This window comes from Balaenoptera physalus (assembly GCF_965194825.1).
Source record: "Balaenoptera physalus genome assembly, chromosome: 6".
In the NCBI taxonomy this organism is placed as follows: domain Eukaryota; kingdom Metazoa; phylum Chordata; class Mammalia; order Artiodactyla; family Balaenopteridae; genus Balaenoptera; species Balaenoptera physalus.
Genome location: NC_138885.1, coordinates 53,085,554 through 53,103,959, shown reverse-complemented (window position 1 = coordinate 53,103,959; position 18,406 = coordinate 53,085,554). Strand labels below are relative to the sequence as shown.

Sequence of the window (18,406 nt, the reverse complement as noted above, 5' to 3'; positions counted from 1 at the left end):
TATTGGTCATTCTCATGCTTCAGTGAAAGGTTTCTTTTGAACTTGCTCCTGTACAACCAAGCATTGCTGGATAAAGAAATCACTTTGTTCCACTAAAAGTTTATGCTATCCAGACTTGGCTGGGTCTTCACTGATTCTCTAAATTCCTTTCCTCATCAGGAGGGTGATTATCCAGGATACTGATCCAAGGACATTATTCAGGGCACTTCTCCCAAATCTGTCCTATTTCTGCTCTCCTCAGGCCTCCACTCTACGTGGTCTTCTTCCAGTTCTGCAAGTGATCTTGCCTCCTACTTGACTGAGGCATCCACCACGAGGTTTCTCAACTTAACTTTCCTAAATCTCAGTCTCAATTTTCACACTTCATCACTTCCTTCAGTCCTGGCTGAGAAGGGTGACAGTCTTCCGTTCCAAGCTCACACTCCACTTGTGCTCCTAAACATTGGCCATCCTCCCACCCCAGAATTTTCCTCCATTGATTATAATTGCTCTCTTAGATCATGTGTTACATCCTCTCTTCCAGAATCTTTTTCCTACACCTTACAAATATCTGATCTTTGGTAACACCACTATCCTTCTCCCTCCATATCCATCTATAGGCTTTTCTTTTCACCAAGAAACAATTTGAAAGGAATTTCTTGCAGCTTCTGTTTTTCACTCCCAATGTTCTTCTGAAGATTGTGCTGTTTGCCCTCAAAACCCTAACTCTTTTTGCCAATAAAGTTCTCCTCTACAAAAGTGCCCTTTACTTGCAAATTGCAATGCCTCAATTCCAGATTTCCAGTGAAGGGTAGAAACCATTGTCTCCCACCCCGAGGGTCCATAGAAATGCAAATTATTTACATGTGAAGGGGAAGCATTTCACCTGCTAGCCACACTACCTTGGTGGATCTAACTGCTGGGAAATTGAGATAGGAAGCAGGGCCTCTGCTCAGCTGACTGTGGGGCATCCTCAAGAACAAAAGTAAACAGCAGAAATCCACGGGAACTTTTAAATTACTATCTCAGAAAGAAGTCAACCTGAACCTTTCATGATTATGAAAACTTTGTAACTTTCCAATGTTTGTTATTTTCACATTAGTGCATAATGACTAGTAGTGAATTTCTGACAAAGAATAGCAGAGGCAGCAAGGAAAAGAAAGAAGCAGGAACACTGTCTCTTTTCTCATTCTTGGATGCCTATGGAGGAGGTGGGAGCAGTGAAGATAAGAACTCCACAAACACACTGCTGGGGCAGGGGGAGGTGTTGTTTGTTTTTAAAAGGAATGTTAAAAGAGTCAGGTGGCAAATGAGGGAAAGAGAGCAGTGGAATAAACTTGTCCTGGGAGAGGATGCTAGAGCTTAATAATAATTCTGCTCAGGATTGCAGAATTGGCTGTATCCCACCTCCAGCACATTCTCTGAATAGGCAAATCCTCCCCTGCCCTTAGAGGCCCAGCCAAATAAACCATTAAACCTGTAAAGCCTTTTCTGAAAATTTCCTGATCTTATCCCCCTCTGGAGAGGATGATTTATGATTTAGTGTATTATTGCGGCACTTAAAACTCTCTACCCCGTGGTATAGTTATATAGTGTATGAGCCTTCTCTCCTAAAGGATCAGATACATGTCATGGTCATGACCTTAGCCTCCATAGTGCCTTGGACTACTGAAGTGCCTCCCACACTAAGAAAAGCCAACAGTCATGAATCCTTGTAGTCTCTGGAAGAATTTGACTTCCAACAATGAAAAATTAGAATCAGTAATGTTGAGAGGTAATTAGAAAAAGATGGACTAGAGTTTCATTGTGGAAAAGTGAGGTAATGTATGGCAGAACAGAGTAGAGGTTTCTGCCATGTAACCTCCTAAGAGAGAAAGGTCTCAGATCTCATCTCTACCAGGACCTATCTCTACTCTTCTATGAGGGAGGGGACCTGTGTGAAAACAACTGGCTGCAAGTGCTTTGGCTTGAAGTTATCATATTCAGAGCTAAGGCTATAAAATTCTGTATATTGGGGAAAGCAGTTGAAACTCAGCTTTGTGAAGCAGTTTAAGTAAGGGTTGCCTACATTTCTTCCATCTAAAGCATCCAGGTTGCTCTGTCTTTTGGAACACCATAGAATCATGCAAATTTAACAACTTCATAAAATCAGAAAGGCATCAAACATCTGGTAAGTATAATAGACATGTTTTCAAGTACCTATATGCATAGCCTTTGAAGTAAGCAGTCCTGCATGCCTCATGACCTTGCATCTGGCCATGGAATCAGCCCTGGTGGGGACCCGGTACAAATGTAGCCAATCCATTGGCTGACCGTTGACCCATAACCTATACTAATACCAATCAGATTTTTTTTCCCCTGGAAATCTGGAATTGAGAGACCAAGTGAGCCAGAGAGAACAGCTGCCTTGGTTCTAATGTTTTCTGGGTTTTTATTCTCCCCATGAAGACAGAATATAATTCATTTTTTTATTGTTCCTTGATATTTTTAAAAAATTAAATATACTTGACATATAACATTGTGTTAATTTAAGATATACATTGTGTTACTTTGATACATTTATATATTGCAATATGATTGCCATTGTAGTGATATTTATCATATTACATAATTATATTACACTATTGTCTATATTCATTATGCTGTGTATTAGATCTCTATGGTTAATTTGCCACTCATTGCAAGTTTGTAGCCTTTAACATCAATCATATTTCCCTACCCCCATCCCCTCATAACCAGCATTTTACCCTGATTTTTAGAAGTTTGACTTTTTAATTTATTTTTATTTTATTTATTTTTGGCCGTGCCACACGGCATGTGGGATCTTAATTCCCCAATGAGGGAGCGAACTCACACCCCCTGCATTGGAAGCACGGAGTCTTAACCACTGGACCACCAGGGAAGTCCCGAAGTTTGACTTTTTTAGATCCCACATATAAGTAATATCATACAGTACTTGTCTCTCTCTGTCTGAGTTATCTCACTTAGCATAATGTGCTCACTTAGCGTAATGTGCTCAAGGTCCATCCATGTTGTTGCAAATTGCAGGCTATCCTGTTTCATGGTTGAATAATATTCCATTGTGTATATGTACAACATCTTTTTTATCCATTCATCTGCTTGATGGACATTTAGGATGTTTCCATATCTTGGCTATTGAGAACAATGATGCAATATACATGGGAGTGCAGATATCGCTTTGAGAGATTTGTTACTTATAATCACCCCTAACCCATTCTTTTCCTGTTTTGCCTTTAGTGAGTCTTTGTTCTTTACAATCAACAGGTTTCACTAAAATATTATGCAAATATTTACAACAAAACAAAACACATATTATGACCATCATATTGGACTATGAAGAGCAACAGTCTAAAAATTTCTAGATTTCTATTCTTTGTTAGAATAGAAAATGAATGATCTGTCTAGTTCCAAGTATTGCCAACCTAATTTTGGTAAAAGAGCTTTACTTAGTGTGGTGTCTATTCCTCCCCATTTCCCAGAAAGCCTTATATTCCTTAACTCTGTTTTCCTCCTTTGAAGTTGGGAGCAAGAGAAGAACTTTGAGAAGAGGAGCAGCATGATTCCTTTTTCAGGGTAGAGTCATTTTACCACACCACTGGTATGGGTAGAAAATATTAGAATTTATATTATAATTTATACTATTTTTTAGGAACATTTATACTAATTTTTTAGGAACCAGGCTAAAAAATAAAAATAAGATAGGAAAATTTATCAGAGACACTAGTAGCCCCACAACTCAGGGAAAACAGATTCTGAAGTTCCAGTAGTTATTGTTTTAATAAAACATCTCAGGAGGAAAACCAGACTCCATCCAAAATTTTTACAGTGTTTTATGTAAAATATCTAGTTTTCAACAAAAAATTATGAGACATCTAAAAAAACAGAAAACTGTGATCCAAATTCAGGAAAATAAGTAGCCAATAGACATGCTGAGTGAGCTCACTTGTTGAATTTAGTAGACAGGTAATCCAAAACATCTACTATAAATATGTATAAAAACTTAAAGGAAAAATGACTTAATGAATGGGGACTCTCAATAGAGAAATAGAGATTATTTTTTTAAAAAAGGAACTAAATGGAAATTCTAGACCAACAGAAACTATCCAGTATGAAAAACAAATTTTAAAATATTGAGAAAAAATGAACTGAGCCTCAGAAACTTGTGGGACAGCTGTGAGTAAAAGAAGGAAAGGAAGTCTAGAAGGATGTATAAAAAAATATTTGAAGAAACAATGGCCTAAAACTTCCCAAATTTTACAAAAATTTTAATCTATAGATCCAAGAAACACAGTAAATCCTGAGTAGAGTAAACATAAGGAGACCCACTAGTGGGGTTACATCATAGACTGCTGAAAGACAAAGACGAGAAAGTTTTGAAGCAAAAATAGAATAACAATTCATCATATATAAGGGAACCACAATAAAATTAACAGCTGACTTCTTATCAGAAACAAGGGAAACCAGAGGGTGGTGGAAAGACATATTCAAGGTGCTGAAAGAAAAAAAGCATGTCAATCAAGTTTTCTTTATCTAGCAAAACTGTCAAAAGTGAAGGTGACAGTCCTCATAAATGAACCTATATTGGAAGTATGCTACTTACTGACAGAACCCATATGTCCACCACCTTTGAGTGAAGCCCAAAGCAAAAGAAGGCAGTCAGAGAGACTCAGGACACCTGGCAAGTCAACATTCTCCATTTGAAAAGCAGATCTTGACTCAGTGCCAACCCTGGAACATCAAATGATCACCACATTAAAATGCTGTTTAAAATATTAGATTTGAAGTTCTCCTAAAATAAATTCAGGGAAAATATGACCTCATCATTTTTCTTAACTAAAGAGCTCTTTGTCTGCTTCATAGAGGTGGCAATAAGCTGGCCAGAGCGATGGGGAGAGAAGAGCAAGAGCTCTCCCCCTATCCTGTTCTCTGACCATGGCAGCCAGCCCCTTCCATCTCTGGGCCACTGTTTTCTTTACACAATAGGTCAGCTAACTGTCGTCACAGTTGGTTACAGCTTCTGTGCATCTCTGGGGTTGAGCTGGGGCATCAGGTAAACAGGACCTGCTAGTACATCCTCTTGTCAGGAAACAGAAGTCAAGAACTGCCATATTTTTCTGTAGTTTAATAGAGATTTTTTAAAATAAGAAAAAAATGAAGATGAAAATAGATGGAGAAAAAGCAATTGACAAGATCTAATACCCATTCATGATGAAAATGCTAAAAAACTAGCAATAGAAGGGAACTTCTTCAAAGTGACAAAGTGCATTTATGAAAAGCCTACAGCTAACATCACATATATGGTGAAGGCTGAATGATTTCCCCCTAAGACTGAGAATAAAATTATGTCCACTCTCATCTCTTTAACATTTCACTGGAGGTTTTAGCCATTGTAATAAGGAAAGAAAAATAAATTAAAAGCATATAGGTTGGAAAGGAAAAATTAAAGCTCTCTTTATTCACAGATGACATGATCTATGCATGAAAATCTAAAGAATATACGAAAAAAGAGTAATACTAGAAGTGATAATAAATTTAGCAAGGTCACAAGATATAAGACCAATATACAAAAATCAGTTGAATTTTTATATGCTAAGAAATAGCAAATTGAAAATGAATTTAAGAAAACAATTCCATTTATGATAGCATGAAAAAGAGTATAATACTTAGGAATAAATTTTAGAAAAGAAATATAAAACCTCTGACTATTGATTCAGTGTGATCCCTATTAAAATCCCAGCAAACACTTTTTGTAGAAATTACAAGCCAGTCTTCAAATGGACAAACATAGGAACAAGAACATCAAAACAACAACAAAGTAGGAATTATAACATCCAGTTTCAAAAGTTACTATAAAGTTACAATAATAGAATATAATATTGGCATAATGATAGCTGTTCAGATCAATGAAATAGAATAAAAGGTACAGAAATAAGCCCTTACATTGATGGTCAATTAATTTTCAACAAAGATGCCAAGGTAGTTCAGTGGGGAAAGGGATGTCTTCTCAAGAAATACTGCTAGGATAATTTGACATTCATGTGCAAAATAATGAACTTATACTCTTAATTTATACCATACAGAAAAAATAACTAAATATGCATCATAGACCTAAGAACTAAAATTATAAGACTTCCGGAAGAAGACGTAGTACAAAATCTCTGTGACCATGCTTTAGGCAAAGATTCCTTAGATATGACACTATATCATGATCCATAAAAGAAGAAATTGATAAATTGGACTTTATAGAAAATTGTTTTGTTCTTCAAGAGACATCAGTAAGAAAATGAAAAGACAAGCCACAGACTGGGAGAAAATATTTGAAAAGCAGAATCTGATAAAGAGCTTGTGTCAGAATATATAAAGAACTTCTAAACAGCAAAAATAAGGCAAACAGGGCTTCCCTGGTGGCAAAGTTGTTAAGAATACGCCTGCCAATGCAGGAGACGGGTTCGAGCCCTGGTCCAGGATGATCCCACATGTCACGGAGCAACTCAGCCCATGCGCCACAACTACTGAAGCCCATGCGCCTAGAGCCCGTGCACCACAATGAAGAGTAGACCCCGCTTGCCGCAACTAGAGAGAAAGCCCATGCACAGCAACGAAGACCCAACGCAGCCAAAAATAAATAAATAAATAAATAAGTTCTTTAAAAAAAAAAGACAAACAAATCAATTTTTAAAATGGGCAAAATATTTGAATAGATATTTCACCAAAAAGTTATGCAAATGGTTAATAATCAAATGAAAGGATATTCAACATCATTAGGGAAATGCACATTAAAACTGCAATACAATACCACTATACAACTACTAGAATAAGTATAAGGCAGAAGATTGACAATACCAAGTGATTACAAGGATGTGGAAAAACTGTAACTGTCCTAAATTGCTGGTTGCTATACCCACGTTGGAAAACTGTTTGACAGTTTCTTTAAAATATAAACTTACCATATGATCCAGCAATTCTACTTCTAGAAATCTCCTCAAGAGAAATAAAAACATATGTCCAAAGACTGTTTACATGAATTACTACAGTAGTATTTGTAATAGGGAAAAACTGAAAGAATTCAAATGTCCATCAAATAATGATTAGGTAAAATGCTGTGCAATGGAATACTATTTAACAATAAAAATAATGAACTACTGATACATGTTAAAATATGGATCAACCTCCAATATATTATGCTAAGAGGAAAAAATCCAGCCACAAAAGACCACACTTCCAAAAAACGAAAATAGAGACAGAAAGCAGATCAGTGATTACCTTCTGCTGGGATGGGAAGATTGAACGCAAGTGGTTATGACAAAACTTTTTCAGGTGATTGAAATGTTCTAGAACTAAATGCTGGTGATGGTTGTACAACTATACATTTTTTAAAAATTTATTTACTTTTTAAATTTATTTTTGGCTGTGTTGGGTCTTTGTTGCTGCGTGCAGGCTTTCTCCAGTTGCGGTGAGCAGTGGCTACTCTTCGTTGTGGTGCATGGGCTTCTCATTGCTTCTCTTGTTGCAGAGCACAGCCTCTAGGAGCACGGGCTTCAGTAGTTGTGGCATGTGGGCTCAGTAGTTGTGGCTCGTGGGCTCTAGAGCGCAGGCTCAGTAGCTGTGGTGCACCGGCTTAGTTGCTCCGTGGCATGTGGGGTCTTCCTCAAACCCACGTCCCCTGCATTGGCAGGCGGATTCTTAACCACTGTGCCACCAGGGAAGCCCTACAACTATACATTTACTAAAAATAATTGCACTGCACACTTATAATGGATATATCTTTATGGAATGTCAATTAGATCTCAATAAAGCTATTACAAATAAAAACATTTAAAAATGGCATAAGCACATCATCTTAAAACTCTCATATATGAGCGCTTAGTAAATTTGGAAACAATTTTCTAACATGATTGAAAATCTTCCAAATGCATTTCAGTGGATTTAGACCCCATTTGTTAAACGTTAAAGGAAAAGAAAAAAGAAAAAAGAAAAAAACTTTGCAAGGAAAACTGATTGATATCAGGGAAGTCAGGAAATTACTAGAGAAAAATACTAAGCTACAACCTTTGTATAATTAGTGGATGAAATTGAAATTTGAGTATCATAATTGAGTACATGAAGCCAATTTTGCACTTCTTCCGTATCTCATTGTGATATCTATTTTAACTATTATAGTCCTTATAGCTAAGTATGGGAATAAACTGACCTTAGATTTTGAACCCGCTATGATCCGGTATTAAACCAAGATTTTCAAGGTAATACATTTTCAATCACATAACTCTCACTAAAATCTACTAAAATTATCAATACTATATACCTTTTTTGTATTTATGGATTTCTCTGTATTTGTGTTTTACAATTTACATAATGTTAGTACAATATTATACTTAAAGAATTTATAACAATAATTTTATATGTATTTGCAAAAAATGCTTATTAATAGAGGGTGTGTTGGAGAATGTTTAGGGACCTTAGTTTTAGTAGAATATCTTTAAAGTGTACATTCTTTCCTTCCTGTTTTGGTTTGTTTGCTTTTGTTTTTTTAGTTTTTCTCTCCTGTCTACCCCAGGTAGAAGAAATAAGTCTTTGGAAGACGACATTCAAATCTAAACTTTTGATGTTTTGTCTTAAAGATCGCTCAGATCATTTGTCTCCAGTAAATCATATTTAAATCTCTAACATCATTAGAGATGCTGATCATTATTGTCATCCAACCTGGGAGAGGTCAGTGGCATCTTGAGTGGTACAGAGACAAGTATTATTCTTTTGACACATCCAAATGGCTTGAAAGTGAGACATAAATAACAACACAATGGAAAGAAAGCAAAGGAAATTGCTGTAGAGAATTTGAGAAAAGAAAAAAATTCCACCTATCCAGAATTAATGCATTTTTATGATCAATAGAAAACCTGATTTCAAAATCCTAGGCTTTCAGTGATCTATTATTTAGCACTGGAAATGTCACTTTTTCACTGCCTCTGCCCCACATCTATGAAAATGAGACAATGTACTTCTCCATTCTTAATATACTTCTCCATTCTCACCTTTTTTAAACTTAAAAAACTGTAAAATATGCAAACTTCTGAATTTTTAGTATGAGCACGCTGCTGTACCTATACCTGACCATAAACACAAGGGTCTTTGACATCTGAGAGTTTACCTCAGAAAAGGCCTCTTTATTTCTACTTTATGTCAATTTTTCTTTTTTCATCCTTCCTTCTATTTGTTAATATTAGGTAAAAATTTCTTTATTAATTAACATAGTCTGAAATACCATAGGTAGCATAATCATTAGCATTTTATGAACTTCTAATAAATCTCCGTTTGTTGAAGCCACTGTAAACAATTTTCTTTACAAGCTTATGTTAGGTGGTATATCATAATTTCATTGGTCAAATACACTTAAATTTAGTATTTAAACCTACTGTTTATTTCAATTGCCAGTTTTCTAAATTATAGAATTTTAGAGCTGAAAGAACCTTTGAGATTACAAACCAGCATAAAAACTGGCTGTACAACTAGCTTAAGACTCCTTCTGAATTCAGTCTCTCTAATAAGAAATGAATACGATTTAGATATTTTACTGTGTTCGCTGGATACTATTTGTGTGTGACTCATTTTCCAAAACTAAAAAAGTCAATTTTAAAATATTTATGGGGAAAGAATATTAGGGGAAAAATATGCATTTATATCAAGAGTACTCTTTCTTGCATTTATAAATGACTATACTGCTCTCCCACAATATTATTTGACTATTGAGAATAAAACTTCAGGGACTTTATATTTAATCTCCAATATGTATACACTGTAGCTATTTTTTATGTTCTTGAAACTGAGTCAAAACCTATTGACCATCACATCTTTATTTTGAAAGCTGACAAATTGTGTTTGATATAGTTGGTGGAATGGCACTGAGCTCAAAGTTAGGAGATATGGTTGGGCTCTAGCCTTGCCTATGCTACCTGTTTCTTCAAGTCTTGGACAAAGCATTTAATCTCTCTGTCCCTGTGTTTACTGATCTGTAAAATGTATCAGACTAAAATCTTTTCCGAGCTTAACGTTAATTCATGTGTTAAATGACATACTGCATGATCTCATTCTAAATCTTGCCTTTGTTTTCTTTTGAAAGAAGTTTGCCACAAATGTTTCTCACTTTGCCTTAGCCCTTAAGTCTATTACCACCACCCTCTTTGTTTTCATTTTTCCATAAACTAGTATTTTGAATAGACTTCTTTCTTTTTCCTTGTTCAAGATCTGCCTCTTCCCTTAACTCCCGCTTCTATCTTGTCTTCCTTTCTTTCCCTGTAGGACCTTACTCTTACCCTAACAGGGGAGGAGCTATTTACTAAAAAAAAAAAAAATGACAGAAGTCCACTTCTCTATGTGTTGAGGAGCACCACCACCTATGCGTTGTCTCCATTCCTGAGAGAGAGTAGAATACAGAAGGCAGTTAGGTCCATGGGCTCTAGAACCACACTGCCTGGGCGTGCATCTGGTCTCTGCCACGCAGCAGCTGTATGATCTTTGAGCTTAGTCTCCCACTCCGAAACATTATTGTGAGGATTAAATGAATCAAAATAGATAAAGCTCCTAGGATAGTGCCTGGCTAGGAGAAATTGCTACATAAATGTTAGTGATTATTGCACCCCACTACATAGACCCTCATAAAATGGTAATCACTTCAGCACAGGGTGGAAGAGAAAAGGTAAAGCTGAGGCAGGGGAATGTACGTGGGAGAGTGGAATGGTGTGTTCTTACAGTTCTGGGCCTTTTGCAACAACTCTTTATTCCCTACTTCCGTCCTCCTGGGATGTAAATGTTAGGCAAAAGCATGATGAAGAGGAAGACTGGCATGATTTGTGGGTGATGTACCTTTCATTTAATTTGCAGGAATGGCTACCTATGGCAACTTTTTCTTCAAGTAAATTATCTGTTTGAAATGTGATTTTTTTTGTTTTCTTCCGTAATTCAGAACTGCATGCCATAATTATTTTACTCTAAGACATCAAAGAAAAAAGCCCAGGAATTGTCTTTTGGGCAGGCCTATTTATATAATACTCCATTTGAGAAAAAGCACTGGAAAAACCAGTTCTTAGCAAAGAATGTTAATTGATGACAACATTTCTTTGCTAACAATCTAAGAGAAGCCATCTGTTCTTAGCTCTTTCAAACCGCAAAACAGATTTAGCTATTCATGAACAAAAGCCAATTATTTATTTTCAATACTACCTTTAACAAGTCTTTGTTTTTGATAATGGTTTTTCTCCTATTCTTCATCAAAGCAGGTTTTTAATGTATAACAGTTCTTTTAATAAGGAAAAGGCAGCCAAATCTAACAAGATTCTAATTTGGGTACAAAGTATATTTTCTACCTCAATATTTAACCCTATGATTTTTTTTAAAGGGGATGCTTATTCATTTTGATTAAGGAGTCACATTGTATCTAATATTCTGTAGAACAAGCATAACAAATATGTCACATAAAAATAAAAACACAAGTAAAGATTTTGACTGGTAAGAAGCCAAAATTCTATAGTATTTAGAAAATTATAATATTGCACATAACCAGTGAACATGGGAGAGATTGAATCTGTATAAATCAATGAATATTTTACTCTTCCTCACCGTCTTCTAGGATGGAGAGAAAACATGATACTAAACAGTATTTGCAAAAAGTTACTTAGAACATATACTTTTTCAGGTCATAGATATTGTGTTTGAACCTCAAAAAGAAATATATCAACAAAAGAAGGAATTAAAATTCCTAAGACATAGGATGTCACATAGCAAAGAATTTGCTTTTTAATAAAAACATCTTAAGCATATTTTTATTTCAAATACTAACATAAGAGAAAATTGCATGTATATGTAAGAAATTGATATACAACAAATAACAACAACAAAAAACAAATGACCTGATTAAAAAATGGGCAGAGGAACTGAATAGACAGTTTTCCAAAGAAGACATACAAATGACTAAAAGGTACATGAAAAGATGCTCAACATCACTAATCATCAGGAAAATGCAAATAAAAACTACAGCAAGCTATCTCCTCACACCTATTAGAATGGTCATCATCAAAAAGACGAGATAACAAGTGCTGGCAGGATGTGGGGAAAAAAACAAGAACTCTTGTACACTACTGGTGAGAATGTAAATTGGTGCAGCCACTATGAAGAATAGTATGGAGATTCCTCAAGAAACTAAATACAGAACTACCATATGATCCAGCAATTCCACTTCTAGGTATATATCTGAAGAAATGAAATCTCTGTCTTGAAAAAATATCTACACTCGCCAATTTCATTGCAACAGTATTTACAATAGAAAAGACATGGAAACAACCTAAGTGTCCATCGATGGATGAACGGATAAAGAAGATATGGTATATGTATACAGTATGAAATTTTATTCATCCATAAAAAAGAAGGAAATTTTGCCATTCATGATTTTGCTAAGTGAAATAAGTCAGACAGAGAAAGACAAATACTGTATGATATCACTTATATGTGGACTCTAAAAAAAACCCAAACTCATAGATATAGAGGACAGATTGGTCAGTTGCCAGAGGAAGGGGTAAGTGGGAGTGGTCAAAATGGATGAAGGTGTTCAAAAGGTACAGACTTCCAGCTATAAGGTAAATAAGTACTGGGGATGTAACATACAGCATGGTGACTAAAGTTTAAAACAACATACTGTATATTTGAAAGTTGCTTAGAGGGTAGATCTTGAAAGTTAACACACATGCACACACAGAATTTGTAACTATATGAGGTGATAGATGTTAACTTATATTGTGGTAATAATTTCACCATCTATACGTATATCAAACCTTCATGCTGTATACCTGAAACAAATAAAATGTTATATGTCAATTATATCTCAACAAACCTGGAAAAATGGTAAATTTTATGTTATATATCTTTTACCACAATAAAAAATCATATTATCACTCCTACTAGTAAAAAGAAACTACAATTACATTGAAAAAAGAAAGAAATCAATAAACCTCTCAGGATATATGAGGCAATTAAATCTGAGCTTATTTTGCAACCTTTTAATTAGATATTTCTGATTTATTCTAGATTTTTTGGTGTGATACTTACTTTAGAAATGTTATGGTTAATATAATTAGTTCTGAGAATCTCTTAATTTTGCTTCTTATGTATTGTGCATTTAGATCTTCATAGTTCACTTTGGTAAATTGACAGCTTTAGAAATGAAAATTTAATTTTTACAAAGACCCACAGAAAAGATGTTGAAAATCGTCCTAGTTTGTCCAAACTTGAGACTATGCTAATCCACTCACCTCTGGATTATAATAATACTTCAGATTCTGTTTCAGGCTCTCTTGCCATGAAATCATTGGTCTGTCTGTCTATATAGCATGTAGGGGGTGATTTTCATTGTAAAGTGTGTTGGATTTACTTTTTAATAGACTGTTGAACAGCCATCAGATAAAAACAACTCAGATATGAGCAGCCTGGAATAAGTTTGTGGTGGTTTTAATTTGCGCAATAATAGCTAACATTTACATAGCAATTACTGTGTGCCTGACACAGCTGTAAGCACTTCGTATAATTTCATTTAGTCTCTATAAGAATGATATGAGGTAGGTATACTATTATTATCCTCACTTTATAGTAAATTATGGCACAGATAAGTTACTTAACTTGTCCAGGATTACTCAGCTACTAAGTGTCAGAGCTAGGATTTGAACCCTGGTTTTCTGCTTCTGGAGTCCATCATTATAAACAATGTATTCGTGAAAGACTTAGAATTGAGTTTCTAATTTCCAAATTATCCAGTTTCCTGATGAATCTTTATCATTCTTCCTGTTTCACATTTTCTCTATCTTTTAATATTGAACATTAGGATAGAAATGAGGTGTATTACTTTAAAATCAACTTTATTGTGGTATAGTTTACATAAAGCAAAGTGTACCTATTTCAAGCATAGTTTGATGAGTATTGACAAATCAATCACTCATCTAAGCACCAACAGAATCATTTCCATCCCTTCAAAAATTTCCCTCACTGCCCCTTCCGAGGCAAGCATTGATCTGCTTTTTGTCATTTTAGATTAGAATTATTTCGCATAAATGGCATCATACAACAGGTAGTCTTTTGTGTCTGACTTCCTTCATCAGCAGAGTGATTTGAGACTAAGCCATACTGTGTGTATCTTTAGTTTATTCCCTTTTTTTGCTGAGTATTATTTTTTTTTAAGTATATACTACAAATTGTTTATTCATCTACCCGCTGATGAACATTTGAGTTGTTTCAGTTTTTGGTTATTACAAGTAAGCTGCAATGAACATTTGTGTACAAGTCTTTGTGGAATCGTGTTTTGTTTCTCTTGGACTTGCTGGGCCCTATGTTAGTCTTATGTTTAGCTGTTTAAGAAACTGCCAGTTTTCCAAAGTAGCTATACCAGTTTACACCCCCAACAGCAATGTATGAAGTTCCAGTTGCTCCACATTCTTGTCAGCACTTGGTATTGTCAATACAGTTGACACTGAAGAGCAAGGGTTTGAACTGCAAGGATCCACTTATGTGTGGATTTTTTTCAACTGTATATATTACTGCAGTACTATACTATCTGCAGTTGGTGGAATCCACAGATGGGGACCTTGGAGGGTCAACTCTAAGTTACACACAGGTTTTCAGCTATGCAGAGGGTTGGTGTCCCTGACCCCTGCATTGTTCAAGGGTCAACTGTATGTTGAATTTTAGCCATTCTAATGTGTGTGAAGTGGTTTAAATTTGCATTTCCCTGATAACTAAAGATGCTGAACATTTTTTCCTGTGCTTATTGGGCATGTGTATATCTTTTATAAAACATATGTTAAAATAATTTGCGTTTTTATTTTTATTTTTTTACTATTTATTTATTTGTTTTTGGTTGCGTTGGGTCTTCACTGCTGCGTGCGGGCCTTCTCTAGTTGTGGAGAGTGGGGGCTACTTCATTGTGGTGCACGGGCTTCTTATTGCGGTGGCTTCTCTTGTTGTGGAGCACGCACTCTAGGCACGCAGGCTTCAGTAGTTGTGGCTCATGGGCTCAGTAATTGTGGCTCATGGGCTCTAGAGCACAGGCTCAGTAGTTGTGGCGCACGGGCTTAGTTGCTCCACAGCATGTGGGATCTTCCCAGAGCAGGTGGATTCTTAACCACTGTGCCACCAGGGAAGTCCCTAATTTGCCTTTTTAAATTGGGTTGTTTGTCTTACTATTGATATATAAGTTCTTTATGTATTGTGAATACAAGTTCTTTGTCAGATATATATATCACAGATATTTTCTCCTAATGTTTTGTTTGCAATTTAAGTTTCTGAAGATGTCTTTTGAAGAGGAAAAGTTTTAATTTTGATTAAGTTCACTGTGTCAATTTTTTCTTTTATAGTTTGTGCCTTACTATCTTATCTGAGAAATCTTTGCCTACTCCAAAGTGATGAAGATTCTTCTCCAATGTTTTCTTCTAGAAGTTTTATTTATTTATTTTGCTATTTATTGCTATTTTTTACTATTTTTATACAATTTTTAAAGGTTACTTTCCGTTTACAGTTATTACAAAATATTGGCTATATTCCCCATGTTGTATGATACATCCTTGAGCCTATCTTACACCAATAGTTTGTATCTCCCACTCCTCCACTTCTATATTGCCCCTCCCCCCTCCCCACGGGTAACCACTAGTTTGTTCTCTATATATGTCTGTTTCTTTTCTGTTATATTCACTAGCTTGTTGTATTTTTTAGATTCCACACATAAGTGCTATCATACAGTATTTGTCTTTCTCTGTCTGACTTATTTTACTTAGCATAATGCCCTCCAAGTCCATCCATGTTGCTGCAAATGACAAAATTTCATTCTTTTTTTATGGCTGAGTAGTATTCCATTGTGTATATATACACCACATCTGTTTTATCCACTTATCTGTTGATGAAGATCTAGGTTGCTTCCATATCTTGGCAATTGTAAATAATGCTGCTATGAACATTGGGGTGCATGTATCTTTTTGAATTAGTGGGGGTTTTTTTCAGCTATATACCTGGGAGTGGAATTGCTGGGTCATATGGTAGTTCTATTTTTAGTTTTTTGAGAAACCTCCATAATGTCTTCCACAGTGACTGCACCAATTTACACTCCCACCAACAGTATACAAGGGTTCCCTTTTCGCCACATCCTTGCCAACATTTGTTATTTGTGTTCTTTTTGATGATGCCCATTCTGACAGGTGTAAGGTGGTATCTCATTATGGTTTTGATTTACCTTTCCTAATAATTAGCAATGTTGAGCATCTTTTCATGTGCCTATTGGCCATCTGTAGATCCTCTCTGGAAAAATGTCTATTCAGTTCTTCTGCCCATTTTTTAAATTGGGTTCTTTGGGGTTTTTTAATCAATTAATTAATTTAAAAATTTTTATTTTATATTGGAGCATAGTTGATTAACAATGTTGTGTTAGTTTCATGTGTACAGCTAAGTGATTCAGTTATACATGTATCTATTCTTTTTCAAATTCTTTTCCCATTTAGGTTATTATAGAATATTGAGCAGAGTTCCCTGTGCTATACAGTAGTTCCTTGTTGGGGGTTCTTTGGTTTTAGTTTGTTGTTCAGTTGTATGAGCTGTTTATATATGTTGGATATTAATCTCTTATTGGTCATATCATTTGCAAATATTTTCTCCCATTCAGTAGGTTGTCTTTTCTTTCTGTTGATGGTTTCCTTTGCTGTGCAAAAACTTTTAAGTTTAATGAGGTCCCATTTGTTTATTTTTGCTTTTATTTCCATTACTCTAAGAGAAGAATCCAAGGAAGATATTGCTGTGATTTATGTCAAAGACTGTTCTGCCTATGTTTTCCTCTAGGAGTTTTATAGTATCCAGTCTTACATTTAGGTCTTTAATCCATTTTTAGTTTATTTTTGTATATGGTGTTAGAGAATGTTCTAATTTCATTCTTTTACATGTAGCTGTCAGTTTTCCCAGCACCACTTATTTTTTTTTTTTTTTTTTTTTTTTTAATTTTTGGCTGTGTTGGGTCCTCGCCTCTGTGCGAGGGCTTTCTCCAGCTGCGGCGAGCGGGGGCCACTCTTCATTGCGGTGTGCAGGCCTCTCGCTTCTGCGGCCTCTCCCGTTGCGGAGCACAGGCTCCAGACACGCAGGCTCAGTAGTTGTGGCTCATGGGCTTAGTTGCTCCGCGGCATGTGGGATCTTCCCAGACCAGGGCTCGAACCCGTGTCCCCTGCATTGGCAGGTGGATTCTTAACCACTGCGCCACCAGGGAAGCCCCCAGCACCACTTATTGAAGAGACTTTTTCTCCAGTGTATGTTCTTGCCTCCTTTGTTGTAGCTTAATTGACCATAAGTGCATGGGTTTATTTCTGGGCTTTCTATCCTGTTCCTTTGATCTTTGTGTCTGTTTTTGTGCCACTACCATACTGTTTTGTTTACTGTAGCTTTGTAGTATAGTCTGAAGTCAGGGAGCCTGATTCCTCCAGCTCTGTTCTTCGTTCTCAAGATTGTTTTGGCTATTTGGGGTCTTTTGTGTTTCCATACAAATTTTAACATTATTTGTTCTAGTTCTGTGAAAAATGCCATTGGTATTTTGATAGGAATTTCATTGAATCTATGATTTTACTTGTTAATTTTTGTATATTGTATGAGGCAAGGTTTGACTTTCATTTTTTTTTAATAGACATCCTGCACAGTTTATTAAAAAGATCAGTCTTTCCCCACTGAATTATCAGCATACATTTGTCAAAATCAGTTGAACATAAAACCACAGTGAGATATCACTTCACATCCAAGAGGATGGCTATTATTCAAAACAAAGCAAAGCAAAAAAACAAACACACTAGAAAATAGCAAGTGTTGACAAGGACATGGAGAAATCGGAATCCTTGTGCACTGCATGTGGGAATGTAAAGTAATGCAGCTGCTGTAGAAAACAGTACATTAGTTTCTAAAAAAATTACATATAGAATTACCATATGATCCAGCAATTCCACTGCTAGGTATATACACCAAAAAGTTGAAAGCAGGGAGTTAAACATATTTGTATACCCATGTTCACAGAAGCATTATTCACAATAGCCAAAGATACAAGCAACCGGAGTGTTCATTGTTGAATAAATAAGCAAAATATGGTATATACACAATGATTTATTATTTAGAAGGAAATTCTGATACAGCATGGATGAAGCTTAAAGACATGCTAAGTGAAATAAGCCAGTCACAAAAGGACAAATTCCACCTATATAAAGAACCTAGAGTAGTCAAATTTATAGAGACAGGAAGTAGAATGGTGGTTTCTAAAGGCTGGAGACAGAGGACAATGGGGAATTGGTGTTTAATGGGGACAGTGTTACAGTTTGGGAAGATGAAAATTTGGTGATGGATGGTGGAAGTAGTTGCACAA

General features: G+C 35.6%; 1 protein-coding gene across 1 annotated transcript in view; it reads left to right on the top strand.

Moving 5' to 3' along the window:
* CCDC148 (coiled-coil domain containing 148) overlaps window positions 1–18,406 on the top strand; it is a 265,733-nt gene that overhangs the window by 1,892 nt on the left and 245,435 nt on the right. The window lies entirely within an intron of this gene.